The sequence below is a fragment of the Tinamus guttatus genome, unplaced genomic scaffold, assembly GCF_059628265.1.
Source record: "Tinamus guttatus ecotype Peru unplaced genomic scaffold, ASM5962826v1 Tinamus_guttatus_pri_ptg000198l, whole genome shotgun sequence".
NCBI lineage: Eukaryota > Metazoa > Chordata > Aves > Tinamiformes > Tinamidae > Tinamus > Tinamus guttatus.
The window spans coordinates 2,965,871-2,981,129 of record NW_028288732.1 but is presented as its reverse complement, the minus strand read 5'-3'; the positions used below and the strand labels follow the sequence as shown (position 1 = coordinate 2,981,129).

Here is a 15,259-nt window from a genome sequence, read left to right as displayed (position 1 = left end):
GAGTTAGACCAGGAAGGAAAATAGAAGCCGCAGGCATCAGAACAGGTGGTATCTCAATGTATTGGTAAAGAGTATTTGATAAGTTAATGTTTAATTTAGCCAGCCTATTAGAAAGCAATTTAGTATGCAGCCCAACTGTTGTCCGACATCAGCATACACTTTAAGGTTATATGCTGCTCTCCCTTAGAATTGGCTTACTTCATCTTTCCTTTTAGTAAACTGATTTTATATCATACCTTTTTTTTTTTTTTTTTTGTGTGTGTGTGTGTGGCCTACACCTTTTCACAGGAAAAATGTTGTTATTTGAAGTCATGACTAAACTAATTTAAGAAATGTTATTTTAAATTAATAACTGAAGATCCCTTTACTGTATAGGAAGGACATGTTTCTTTGTGTTTCATTATATAAGTATTCAAAATGGCATTTTTACTTCGTTCCATCCCATAGAAACCTCTTTCTTTTTATATGCCTTCAGCTATTTTGCCCATTTTTATTAACAGGATGGAATTATTTATTTTTTGTGTGTGTGTTTTTGTTTTTCTCCAGACAACATATGCAGTCTCAGTACCTTCCTTTGATAGGCGCTAATATGAGTTTCTTCATTCTTCAATCTCTGCTGTTTCTGTGATAAGGGTAGGAATTAATGCTAACGCTCTTCCTCAGGAATATGAACGGTGGTAAAACAGGTTTACGATGTGGAAGGAATGGAAACTGCCTGGATGAGCCATCCCGGGCCTAATGCGACAGTTACTTTTTCCACTTCTTTTGGCTCCTTGCCTCGTTTGCTGTTCCTCAGCCTCGAGTGACAAGTGTCTGTAGTGATATGGCCCTATCTGCCTCCAGGTTTTGCTAAGAATGGCTTCCATGCCAATTATAAATGTTGGACCCACTAATCCTACTTTAAATGGACGTGGTGAGATTTCTGTATCTAAGTACACCAGAATATCCTCTTTAATGCAACAAAACTTTATTAGTAGGCCTAAAAGTCCAACGTGGTGCTCTGAGAACTTGTGGGAATAACAGTTTCCTCTCTCATGGTTCTTATATTGGAAGTTGTTGCATAGTGTTCCAAAAACTGTTGCTTAGATTGCACCATTTTAGTGGTACAAATATTTTTCTGTTTGCATAAGTTTAAAATGTATAGAGATCCGTCTTTGATTAAATGAACAACTTGCTCTGGTTTTGTTTGAAAGTGGCTATTTCCTCCTGTGTAAGCTGACATTAATATTGTATTGTCAGTAGCTGCCCATTTCAAATGCCCAGAAAAAGACCAACCCAGACGCTTTCAGTGAAGGAGATGGTCACATTGTACGTACATTCTACATATGTAATAACCATGCCATTTTCCGATTTCAAAATCCCCTCTTCCATGGTTTGATATACTCTTTTCACTGAACATGATATTTGTTCCTCCTTCGTATTTTAAATTCTTGGGTAATTTTATTGATAACTTAAACAGCCGCAGGATACAAGTGGCAGCTAAAGTTCTTCTAATGTATAAAACGCTTAAGCCCTTCAGGATCATTAGAATGAGATATAAATTTGCATTTGTGCTGCTGGGAGACTAGGGCTATCAGTTATTTCAAAGGAAATCTGCAGTTGTTGCCAATAGAACCAGCGAGTTTTCCCTGGTACCCTATCATATGTTAACCTTTTCTTACCTTTATGCTTAGGGAATGTTAGCACTGATATGCAGAAAAATGTAATTCCATTTTGATCCAAATACATGTTTTTCACGATGTGTCATAGATGGTCATACATACCTTGCAGCCAGGAGGTTGGGGCTGTATGGTTTGAGTTGGGCTATATGGTGACTGGTCTCAGTGCAGGGCTGGCACAGGATGGTCTGAATGCCCTGACAGAGGGAAGAGCAGCGTTGAGTGACGCTAGTGGGTCACCTGGGGACATGTTGAACACTGACCCTTTCCCATTTAGTTCTTGCCACTGTTTCTTACCAGTAAACCAATCATTAGCACGTAGTGACACTCTTAAGGATGAAACTCTCTTGATGCCATCAGTTTTGTGCATCTTCCATTGCGCGCACAGCGGGTGTTTCAGCATATATTCAGAGTCTCTGACCTCTAGAATTCAATATGTTGTGAGGTTCTTAAAGAAATACTGAGTACAGAATGTACCTATGTAATTAAATTCCATTTTATCCTATATGTTTTAATAACATCCCTTTGAGAGAAGAGGAAAAACACAAACAAACAACAGAAAGAACATGACACATTAACTGTAATATATTCTACATGTTACTCTGTTTTTATTCAGCTAATCTAAAAGAATTGAGGTTATATTTGGAAGTGTCAAAAGGACTTACTGTATTGAACTTTTCTGGAGTTAACTGTGTTCAAAGTTGTTAGTTTATGTCAGAGTATTAACCTCAGTGTAGTTACCTACACACTAAGCATTGCACACAGATTATTTCACACAAGGATTTGAAAAACATTTTAACGACTCGGGGTCATTTTCAGAAACTTATAAGTCCTTATTTCATTAGAGGTTAAAATGCTCTTGAAAATGAACATTCCTCCAAAAATTTTACATTGTTCACCCCAAAATCAAAACACTAGACTTCTAGTCTTGTTTCAGTCTAAACTTCTGTAAATTTACTGCAAAATGAAAAGGTAATTTATATTAGTAGATGATCTGTTCCTGTGACTGTGAGCACACATTCAGATTGTGAAGTTATAAAGCAACATTATAGGCTATTGCCTTGGTGGGAGCAGAGATTAACTTAATGGATAACAAAATGTTAACATTTTGGGTCAGTTTTGTTTTGCTCAGTAATAGTTCTCTTTAAAATGTATGTTCCATTGAGTCCTGCTAAAGTAAATAGGAACTGCGGGTTAGTGAGAAACTTCAGGTTTGAACTGCAAGGATCTGACATTCTCCCCTTAGGAAAGAAAGAGAGTGGGGGGGAAAAGTGCCACGTTGTGGTAATTTAGGAATACTTTCCTTAAATGACATGTAAGAAGCCATAGATGCTGCACATAACAAACCCCATGAAACAAAAACCCAGCAGAATTTACTCTTGCATAGAAAATATTTCTGAGGGAAAGATGAATATTCCACAGTTTAAGGAAGGTCTTGATCATTTGTTTTTGAGGTAAAACGAATTGGAAATCTGCACCACTTTTAGAATCTTGAATTTCATTCCTGTAGGTGTCTACTGTTGTAAGTAGCTTTGGCAACAATTTCCACACCTTTTTATTTAAATAAATTGCTTTTTAAAAATCTCTTAAATTAGAGGAACTGGAAAAGGCATTAATATGTAGAAAAGCTTCCATTGGCAGTGTATTTTATATTAGTGAGTCTGCAATATAAATACGCTTCAAATTCGTTCGTATGAAAGTAGACTGTGATAATCCATATATGTCAATCAAGGTTCTTGCTGCAAATCCACAGAATACAAAAGAACTCTCGTCTTCCCTCAGTGCATTTATAATCCTTATTCACTAAGTGTGACAGCTTACCTAGCCTACCCATTTTTTAATTTTTTTTACGTGGGTATCCTAAGAATGTTTACAGCCATCTTGCAGAAGTTGTTTTACAAAAGAATTCAGGTGAGCTGCATACTAATCCTCAATATTAAATTGTAAATGTGAAGTTGTAGTGAAATCTGAGCTCCACAGTTCCTCACTATTGATGCAAAAATGGTCACAAGTGATTTGGGATTCTATTTCTACTTATTTTGGGAGCTTGGTAGTATGACCGTGGAAGGAACAGGACACACGTGAGCCAAGTGCCAGGTTCCAGCTTTGTCTTCTGCTGACACCAATGCATAAATTCTGTGTTGACTTTCTTCTGAAAGAGCTATTTACTTGCAGTAAGGCATTAACTGTAGTGTCCAGCCTTATTCTGATTATTCCTCAGGGAGGTGACTCCTACTTAAGCAGTAACTGAAGTACTAAAGCGAATTGTGGCCATGCTTTTTTATTATGTGTGTTTTTTCTTATTTTTGCTTAGTTTATTTCATTTTCATCAAAAACATAAAGAGGGTGTAGGATGTGTAAGAAGTTATTTCTTTTGTGAGGTAGATATCACAAGTATTTGGACTGTGGTGGTTAAAATTCAGTGTTAATAAGAAGACTTCTGACTGCTGAAGGAGGGACGGTTTTGTGTAGTGTATGTAAGTGTCCTTCTTGGCTACTTTCAGAGGAATAATATTTGGCCAGTCAGGCTTCCCTTGCAGCTTAATTTACGCTTTAATTTATGCAGCCTTTCTCTCTGCTGGTCATGCTGTTGGTGTAGCCCAATGCATATAGTTTAATTCAACAATCATTGGATTCCCTGTGTGCCTTTTTGTTGATGCGGTTACCTTAAGGAGGCGGAAGGTGCTGCTGCACTTCTGGGGTTGGATTGGTGCGATAGGTGCCAGAATCCCTGTCTTGTACTAGATGTCAGCATTCAAAATTAAAAGTAATGGGAAAAAAAAATCATAGAACCTGCAAAAAAAATCTAAGGTTCAAGTCTGATTCTGCATGGAAATACCTATTGAGCCTTGCTGTTTATTTTGCAGGTGCTGAAATAAGTCATTTAGTCATACGAGCAGATTAAGCCTCTATCTGGTTTTTAACTGTATGTTTCTAATATGCACAGTCCTTACAGTTAGTAGTAGTACTGCCTAAATGAACTGAACCTGAGCAGAGCAATAAATCGGTACTTGTTGCTTTTCACTGAATTGGGGGCTTACAGGACTGCTTTGAATTTAATCTTTTACATATTTTATGTGTCATTTTGTAACCATACAGTTTGAAAAGATACCTCTCAGAACTTTTTTTAGTGTCAGATACTTTTCCCAGAAGAAATGCTTTTACTTTTTGCAAAGCCAAAGTTTGACTTTGCTTTTCAACATGATATTGTATGCTAAACTTAAAAGGGAGGGAGGGAGGGAGGAAGGCAGGAAAGCTACCAAGAACCACCACCCAACACAGGAGAGAGAGAGAGAGAAAAAGAAAAAGAAAAAGAAAAAGAAAGAAAAAAAAAAAAAAACAAGAAAAGGACAAACAAAACCTCCAAACTGCATTTGTAAAGAATGGTGGAAGCAGTTTGAAGAAGAATAATGTCACAATAAATAATCAATACTGCAGTTGTAGCTTTATTTTCTCTTGCCATTTCAAGATACACGAATACTGTTTATCAGAGAAATATTTCTTGGAAATTTTAGGGCAGAGCAATCCAATTCTGACTGTATTTTGCACATAATTCAAGCCAAATAGTTTTGCTGTCAAGCTCATAACTAACTGTAGCAAATGCTTTGGAAATGCACTTAGTTTTGATTTAAATGACAGTGCTTCTGAGTAAGTTTTGATAGTATTTTGCTTCTTAAAAAAATATTTTTTAGGATGCTTAATTACAAGTATGAGCTGCATAGAAAGGCTGCATCTGCCAACCTCAGTCAAACCTCTGCAATAGCTTTTGCTCTGCCCTCTACATTATCTATAGCCATGAAATGACACAGATGAAAGTATCTTTGGTATAGAATTTCACTGAACGACATTAAAGCAAAATAGGTGGTTACGGTTATAAAAGCTCCTTTGAAGAAGCACTTTGAGTTTTACAGATTGATCTAAATTATTTCAGTCTATTATTCTGTGAAATATTTACCTTGCTGAGCTGAAGAACTTTCTGACTCTAAGCTGTCAGCCAGAGATGGTTTCAGGTAGATTTGGGTAGTTTGCCACTGTTGAAACCGTCAGTTTATCTGACCGTAATGAAATGAGTTTCTCCTGCAGGATGATAAAGGTTTGCAGCAGCTCATGCAAAAGAGGCCCCACACTCTTGGTTGTGCTCAGCGCAGAGATGGGTGAAGGAGGATCAGGACAGGCAGGATTCGGATCGATCGCATCCTTCAGGAGCTGCCCCGAGTAGAAGGTTACATGGGAATGTGCAACTCGGGCACAGTTTCATTTCCCTTTGTGAAATGCTTTTGAAACCCACAGAGAAGTTCGTTACAAAGGACTCGAACCTATCTAAAGGTTACTACAATCAAGCCAACCAAAAAACCCAAGAGTAAGTTCTGAGCTCCCATTTTCTGCTTTGGCATTAGATCCGGGCAAAGTTTCTTGTTTTGACAGACAACTGAAGTTTTTTTCTTGTTGTTTTTGTTTTTGTTTTCTAAAACCTGTAGCCAATTTGGGAAGGAAACCAAAAACGCTGATCTTGGGAGGGGAAAAAGAGTTTTGCTTTAGTAAAAATTCGAACATTTAATTGCAGTGTGTTTAAAATGACAACCCAGCTACTTTATTTCAGCTGAGTTTTGTAAGCGGTAGGAGCCATAACCCCCCTGCTATGAGATTTACTCAACTGTGAATGACTCCACCAGTGTTAGGGAGTCTCCTGGCTTCCTACACCTTCCATACCACCAAGGTCATCATGTGAGCTGTCGCTGAGCTTGAGATACTGCAACGTTGGTGTTGTCAGAAGTTGTTAAATGAGTCGCCAAAGAGCTGGACCTGTGGAAAAATGGATCACTGCAATCTCACCAGTGGCAATCCAGTGGCATTCATCACATCTGGCGTTTTTCTGCAAATATTGGCATCCTTAATCGAAATACAGCAGTATATAGAGGTAGATAAGCAAACTTGGCAATAATTCCTTACGTGTTGTAGGAGACAGGATGCTTTTGGACATATTTTAAATAAATTGTAATTAGATTGGTCAATCTAAGGCAATACCTTATTCTGCTCATTAACCTCTGATGAGAAGATAATTTAAACAATCAAGTTGAAGTGCATAACTCAGAATCTGGTTTTATGATTAAATCATATAGGTTCAGAGATGCGTAAAGGTTCGTTAATACAGTTACTGTACTATATAATTATATGGAAAAGAGAATTCTGTAAAGGAATAGCATTATTAGCTTCTAGCAAATTCATAATAATAATTGAAATAATTGATAATTTCAGGCTTCCTTTTTCTGTGTTTCCTCATAGATGGTTAACGCTTCCCAAGAGTCAATGGCTTTTTTTCAGCTGCCCTTAGTAAAATCAGATTTTTTGAGAAGGCATCGTGTAAGGGGCTAGATTTTTAGTTTTTCAAGAAACTTCAATTTCTGTGTTTCCTGACACATCAATACAACTGGAACACAGTGGATTTTTTTAATATACATTATGGTCATAAGGAGAAGATAGCAGCTTCTTAGCAGCCAACTTTGTGACAATGTGCTCACCACTGATAATTGAGAACATAGAATCATAGAACACTTAAGGTTGGAAGGGACCTCTAGAGATCATCTAGTCCAACCCCCCTGCACACGCAGGGTCACCTAGAGCACGTGGCACAGGACTGCGTCCAAGCGGGTTTGGAAGATCTCCAGAGATGGAGACTCCACAACCTCTCTGGGCAGCCTGTTCCAGTGCTCTGGCACCCTCACTGTTAAGAAATTTTTCCTTAAGTTCCTGTGGAACTTGCGTGATTGCACAATGGCTGGGACTTCTGTGGCTTAGGATGGCTAAAGCCATCTTTCATATTGTCTCTTTGTGCTTAGTTATGTGCTGAATTTCAGCTTAATTTTAGAGGTAGGTGGGACCTCGAATCATTACACAAGATTAAAGCCAAACTGTATTCGCTTTAGTTTTAATTAATAGGTGTTTATAATAAAAATGGTTTACATTTGCTCAGGTTGGTAATTTTTTCACTTGTTTCATAGCATTCACTATCTTCTCCGCGTAATTATGCTAATAGCAGTGTAAAAGCCACATATGAAGTGAAAGTAGAATAATTAAGTTCAGGACTGTCTACAGACTGAGGTAGTACTTTTGTCCTCTGCTTTGTTGCCTCTTTAACGTTATCCTTATTTGCTGAAGCTTAGCTGTGACCAGTAAAATGGGATTATGAATTAGTAAACTAAAATCATGTAGGAATACTTGAATTTTGGCTCCGTTCATAAAGTGTTCATTTAGTTCCATCCGGCTGACTTAAGTGCTCTCATTACAGCATAATGTTTTTGAGAATGAATTGTTAGCAGTGAGCAAATGCAAAAATACTATTTCCCCTCTGAGTTGCTCTATATTATTATATGTATATATACATTAGCAAGAAGCAAGATATTTGAGGACAAATTCCAACTTTCTTACAACACTCTTGAAAAGAAATAGTTTATTATAAAACTGCAAATACTGTTTTACACATTTTGTATAAAATATGGTACCTGTAGCAATGGAAAGATGCTGTTCCATGTTGTACAAGCAGTCACATAATATATCAAGTGTCACATCAGTAGAGCAGTGTCAATAAAATTCGCAGATGTGGCATCTATTTATTTTTGTCTGTATTGAGAAAGAAATGAAATAGCAAGGAAGTGATGATTACTTGTGACACGTTCCTCTTATAAAACACTGTTTTAACCATGTTGTTATAACATTGTATGTTTTCTTTTTATTTGTGTTTTGTGGTTTCTTTCATTGAACTATATTTCAGTATATTTGTGCTTCTGTCCATCAATGTGATGGAGTCAAGAGCATCTATTATCTCCTGCAAAGTTCAGATGATGGTTTACTGGCTTCATGCAACTGTAGCCTCCAGCAAAAATAAAAATCATGGAACTGAATTATGACAGGAAAGTAATAGAGCAGAGACTACCTTAAATGTTAAATTTGCAAATACATTTGGAAATAAATTCAGTGCTGTATAGGATTTACATTAGTGGCTAACTGGTGTGGGTGGGTGCTTTCACATTGAAAAAATCCAACATGGGACTGTGGCTAAAAGTTGCACTCATGAAAGGTCAACACAAATTCTTTATCCAATATGATTGTTTTCTTTATTTTCTTTATGAGTCGCATGCTATATGTTTAGCTCAGTTCTTATTTTTTATCTTTTTTATTAAACGGATTTCAGTAGATGTACCATCATGGTTAGTTGCTGAACCAGAAGCCTGTGCTACATGATTTTATCATAAGATGGAGACATACGAAAGACTTGTAAGTCTTGAGGGTTTTTAGAGCTCGTGTATATTTGTAAGTCTAACTTCAGACATTTCGACAGTCTGCTTGGTGGAGGCTGAAACCTGGGGATGCTCAAGGTCTCAAAACCTGAGCTCATTTCCCTGAGAGACAGGGGAAGTCCTTGGAGATACCATAGAAGAGGAAACTTTAACAACCTTTGGAAGGGAGGGGGGTATTACTGCTAAGACACATTTATGACATTTCTTTCTTTTCCAATATGACACTCTCCATAGGAAATATATATATATATATATATATATATATATTTAAAAATATCTTGGGTTCAAAAGCTAAAGTGGGACTGCTGTGAAAAGCAAGATTTGAGTGTGAGCCGCACTCAGTCTGCATATGTTCTGTGTGCTTCCAGGTATCATTGAAAATTCATTAAACCTCAGTGTAACAGTCAGGATGAAACTAGATTTGTATCGATTTCTCTCCTCCTCCGTTCTTTGGGGGATTCTTATAACCTATGTTCTTTGATGTAAAAATAGGAAATCTGTTTTTCTTTTTTTTTCTGATTTGCCCATGACTTGAGGTAGCTCCACACCTTTAACACTGCAGAAGGAACAAGGGATGGTTCAGTGCTACCCTGTCCTCCTGCCAGTGGAAATGAGCCGTGAATAGAAAGTTATTTGAGATCTGTTAGGGGTCTTGCCTTTCCTTTTTAAAGGGGAAAGGTAAAATTAATACTGAAAATTATTAAGGAACATGCACCAGTACAGTATAAGCTTTAAGTCTTGTTAAGAGAATAAGAGAAATGACTGGAACTTCTGTTTTGTTTTTGGATATGTAGCATTTCAGCAGAGTATTCCTATGCATAGGCAGGAAAATTTAGCATGTGATGATAGGTAAATTAAATAGGGACTTCGAAATCATTTGAAGGAACTATCATAGGAGGGGGATATTGTTATAATATTTATATACCAGGATGTATCAGGATTTGCTTTTTTTGTCAGAATTTACTTTTGGGGGTGAGGGAACATGTGGCCTGGTTTGATGTGCCCATCTAGTGCTGGGACTCCTGTGCCATGCCCAAAACATGGCTTAGAAGGGAAAGATTAAATATAGTGAGGCACTCAGGTCTACAGAGCAAAATGGGCTACTAAAAAATGCTTTAGGAAAATGCAGTTACACTGGTGTGTTTCAAAATCAAAGCAACTCAGACGAACTTGGAGTTCATCAACTAAACTATTGTGAAATGAAATCAATTTAAAAAAAACAGAAAATATTGGAATTCTTCTCTACAAGGCAGAACTGCAACACAGGCAGTTCATAGCTGGTGAAAAAATAAGCAGTAACTGAAAGTGAGAAGGTTTTGTGTTTGTGAAGGCTACTTTGAATTGAATAGGAAATATATTTTACAGACGAATGTAGCATTTGTCAGTAAAGAGTTCCTGTGATTCAGAGAAGACAAATATCATCAAATTATCTCTGGCTTTGAAATAAATTTCAAAATATGGCTTAGGTCATCAAAAGTGACCCTTTCAATTTCAATTAGAATTAAGTCAATTCAAGTTGGTTATACTATTCTTATTTTTCTGCTTAATATTTAAAGTTCTATGAGCATTAGGTAATCTCCTTTCATTATATTTACAGAATTGCTCTTTTTAATCATATTCATTAAATATTTACTTTAAAGAATAAGTGCAAGTGTCATTTCTCAAAAATATGATGAGGAATATATTATCACCTTACAATTAATAAAAAATCTTGAAATCGGGAAATTTTGTTTAAACTCAAAGATTTTTTTTTTCTTTTCCTTTACAGAGGGGATGGTCAGGCACTGGACATGTTGCCCAGACAGGTTGTGGAGGCTCCGTCTTTGGAGATGCTCAAACCTGCCTGGACACAGTCCTGGGCAGTCTCTCTGCTCAGACAGGGGCCTTGGACGAGGTGATTTCCCATTTTGGGGTTCCCCTCCACGGTTCTGTGAACTCTGTTATTGTCCCGTCCCCTCTGCTTAGGGATCACTAACAATAAGGCCTCCTCTGTTTAGGGGTCTTATATAATATTTGTATAATTTTCTCTGTTTATCTTGATTTCAGTCTTTTCTGATAATTTTTATGAGACTGTTATCTTCTCCGGTGGGGATTATTTTCCTAGGGTTTGCAGATGATGGCATATTTGCAGTTCAGAGCTCCAATATGGAAAGTTGCCAGTTTCTCTGAGGAGAGGCTTAGCAGATGGCAGTCAAAAGAGAAAGCAAGGGGATTATCTTTTTTTTTTTTTTTTTTTTAAAGAAGAATTTCAGAAATATTTTGTGGATAATAAATGTGGTAAGTGTAAGCTAGGGAGCTAAGCAGAACGCATAAGGAAATAGTCTAGGCCATCCTGATTAAACATGATTTAGCATATTATAGAAACAAAGGGAAGGAGAAAAAAAAAAGTCTGTACCTTAATACCTGGTAATCAGAATGCAGCTTCTATAGAATTGATGCTTGTATTGGTATAGTAGGGAAATAATAGGGTAAGTAAGTACACGGCACAAGCATCCAAAAATTTTCCAGACTGACAACTAAACAGTAAACATTAGAGAGGTATTAATGAAGCATATGGAATCTAACGTATGGGAAGGCTGGGAAGAGGGACAGTGGGTTGGTGGCTACCCTTGGGTGAAGGGGCCCCGAGTCTAAGTAGAGGCTGATCCAGTATTTAAACAGTTCTTGGGCTGCGAAGGGCTTCACGTCACTTCTGATTCTGATCGCACGTGGGCATCTGTCCAGTAGGGCTTGGCCTGTGGTCAGCAGCTCATTTCTGATCAATCACTATCAGCTATTTTGTGTGTTAGATGTACCAATTAGTTCCTTTATAAGACGGACTCTAATCCAGTAAGGATTTTTTGTTTTTTTTTCTGTGAGAGGATTGTGTAGCCAGGTTATAATTTTGCAAATCCCAGGTTATGAGGCACTCCCTCATGAATCAAATTGCAAGTTTTTAGAAAAATCCTAGAAAAATGGGGGGGAAAAGAGTTTTTAAGTGTATGAATAGCTTTCCATGGAAGTGCTTTGAATTGATACTCCTATTTAAGTGCCCTCCTGGGCTCAGGAGTGGCCCTTTGCATCCCGGTGTGCAGCGGGATTCCCTGCGAGTGATGTTTGGTGACACAGGTCAATGTTTGGTGACACAGGTCTGGGGCAGGCTTGCTTGCTGGGGGGATTTATGCCACACTTCCTCCCTCCTTATCTCAGGACACCAAACTCCTCCTGTTTGCTGTGACTTAGCACTATTGCCACTTACTGCCAACTGCGGGACCGAGCTGCAACGTGGTGGAAAAGGAGAGACTTAAGAGTATATATTAACCACCTGTCATCAAGCCAGAGCCAAAATGTGACTTTCTTTGCTCTCAAACAAATATGGAGGAATAAGCTATATATTATATTGTGAAAGGAGCCCAGCATTCTACAGATAATACAGGTGATTTTATTTCATGTTGTCTGCCAAGTGCATACAGACAGCACGTGAGTCTGAATCATTGCAGTGTTCACTATGTGCTATAAACAAAACAACTGCTCTCCTAAACCTGTCACTTTCAGTGTTTTCTTGGAGATTTTTCTATTTCCATTCAATTTCCTTATAGCGTGTTATAAGGCTTTTATTATTTTTAATAACAATAAATCTCATTATTGTGAGTAAGTAGGACTCTTTGCTTGTTCATAACCAGCACACTCATTTTAAGGATGGCATGTGTAATGTGATGCTTATTCTGGCTGCTGTAAGCGTAATTCACCTTAAGTAAGACAGTCCATTTTGCTTTTTGTGGTCTTGCTCCTTAGCAAAGGGAAGGATCTGTGTCAGTGTCTCATTCTTGAATTTGCTGGTTGGTCCTGCCTTACTGGCCATCCTGAATGTAGAAAATAAAGGTTTATTTCTTGAGGGAACAGGTTATAGAGCCAAACTACTAATTCTCAAGTGGGGCAGAAGTTGCTTATTTCTTAGGCCATTCAACGGGAATAGTTGATAATAAATTTGTTGAAAGGTTTTTTTTATTATTTTAATGTATTTGAATTGTAGAATTAGAGAATTAATGCTTTGGCATACAGATTTAAAATTTAAGTAAGAATTCAGCATTTGTTTCTGAAGTCCTAATGATACTTAGTATCCACTTTGAAGTTTAGATAACTCGGATTAAGCATTTTGTGGCCAATTCTTTGTGGCTAATGTTCTTGCATCTTGCAGAGTCTCCCTATAATAAGCAGTGTACAATGCTTTTCAGTCTGAGGATGTGGTGATACCTAAGTCATGGGTGTCACAGACAAGCTGGTTTTGCAAGGAGGAATAAAGAAATCTCTGTTACAAGCTCCATGAGAAGCCAGGGAAGCGTCGCAGCCATCAGCAGAAACGGAGCGGGGCTACGTACGCGTTCAGAGTGCAATTGGTATAAGCATCTACCGTGTGTCACTTGAGGCATCTTTGTTTTCATGAGGGTTCACACAAGATCTAGCCTTGTCAAAGGGCCCTGCAGAAGATATTCCGAGAATGTGCAAAGGGAAGAATTCCTCTTTCAAAAAAACGCATTGAACTAAATGTTCACTCCAGGCAATTGAATAAGAGAACCATCATATTTAACCAAATGCACTTCATTCTGGCTTTTATGCTGTAATTTATTCTCATAGCATGCTGTAAAGTCCTGCCTGAAGTGTCTATTCTTAGCATAAAACTGTTTGTCAAATTTCCATTAAGCTTCAGGTGAAAAATTAATGAGCCATTCACTTCAGATATTTCAAAACTAATACTGTTTTATTATTAATGCAGCAGAAAGTCGAAGATATGGGTATGTACAATTATGGTTTAGTGTTCAGTCGGACTTTTTTTTCATAAATTTTGAGGGCCTTCATTAAAACTGTTTTGGGTCATAAAAGGAATTAACTGTAGTGAATGTCATCAATAAACTTCTTCAGCCACTTTGATGTGTTAACTTTTGGGTTTGGATTTGTTAACTTTTACTGTTCTTTTAGAGGGCCACTTTAATAAACAGGCAGGGGTTAAATACTCTGCCTTTTTCAGTTTATCTCTGAGTTTGGAGAATTTGGAGAATCTTCTCCAAGGAGTCTGGCAGTGGAAGAGCTAGACAGAACCTGGGAAATTTCTTCCAATATATTAAGTTTCCTAATGAAATTGTGTTACATGGTTTTTGTGAATGGTATAGACCAAGCTCATTAGTTTTTGTTGTAGTTGTTTGGTTTAGATTGTTTTTTTGTTTTTTTGAAAAAGGGAACCTTTGGGTCCTTATTGGTTTTTATTTTGGGCCTTTTTGGTTTTTATTTTGGGCCTTATTGGTTTTTATTTTGGGCCTTGATTGATTTTTGCCTTATGATACTCTAACAACTCTTTGGAGTTGCTAGCAAAAAACAAATAAAACAGAGGGAGGATGCATGTGGATGTTATAGAATGCAACTCAGGAACAGCATCCCTGCTAATAATTTTTATAAAAACTTATTAAAATATATGTGCTACTCATTTCTCATAACCTCTTCACCTTGTTGATTGTAGGTCACAGGCTGAAGAGGATGCAAGGAACTCGGTATCCACAGAAAACGTGGTATTTGCTTAATCGAGTTCTCGGAGAGTCCTTGCGTTCCCAGTTCTGGCTGGGATTTTGCAAATAATTCGTGGGCAGGCATGCTGAAAAGCTTCTGGGGGTTTTGCAGCTTGTTTTAGAGCTGCTTTCTGTCCCGTGCTGTGAGCCCTCTCTGTCTTTCACGCAGGCTTTTAGTCTCGCAGGAGTGTTCTTGGTTTCCCCATGAAGAGGTGGTGCCTTTGTTAGGGGGCTGGCAGCGTTGGGGAGAACAGGCAAGGATTTGTCATGGTGCACTGCAGAGCATCTCAGTGGCCAGGGCTGGCCGTCAAAATGGGAAAGTTGGCCTCACAGAATGTGTTGTATCTTATCTGAGTCCTTCCCATGCTTAAAACCTGGAAAGCCCTGTGTCTGAAAAGTCTGTTTCCTTTTTTTCAGTTAGAGGCAGATGTTAAAATATGAAGAAATCTTTTCATACAATGAGACTTGTGTTCTACCTTCTTAAGGTTCCAAACATGTCGTGGAAAAATTGATGTTTTCTGATCTGTACCTCCACCCACCTTAACATACCTGTTCAGTTAGCAGTAATTCCAGAACTCCTTCAGTCGAGCTTTCAACCATCCATCACAAAAAACATCGCTGCATTTATAAAATAAATCATAGACAACTTAACTCATTTGGGATCCACTTTGAGCATATATGCCTTAAAGAGGAAGGTGTGTATTCACATTTCTAGGCTCCTGCGCACATGGAAGATTTTTTAGGGTGGATGTTAGATGTGGATTTTTGG

General features: G+C 37.7%; 1 protein-coding gene across 1 annotated transcript in view; it reads left to right on the top strand.

The window, feature by feature from the left end:
• Positions 1–15,259, top strand: part of NAALADL2 (N-acetylated alpha-linked acidic dipeptidase like 2) — a 212,826-nt gene that overhangs the window by 88,729 nt on the left and 108,838 nt on the right. The window lies entirely within an intron of this gene.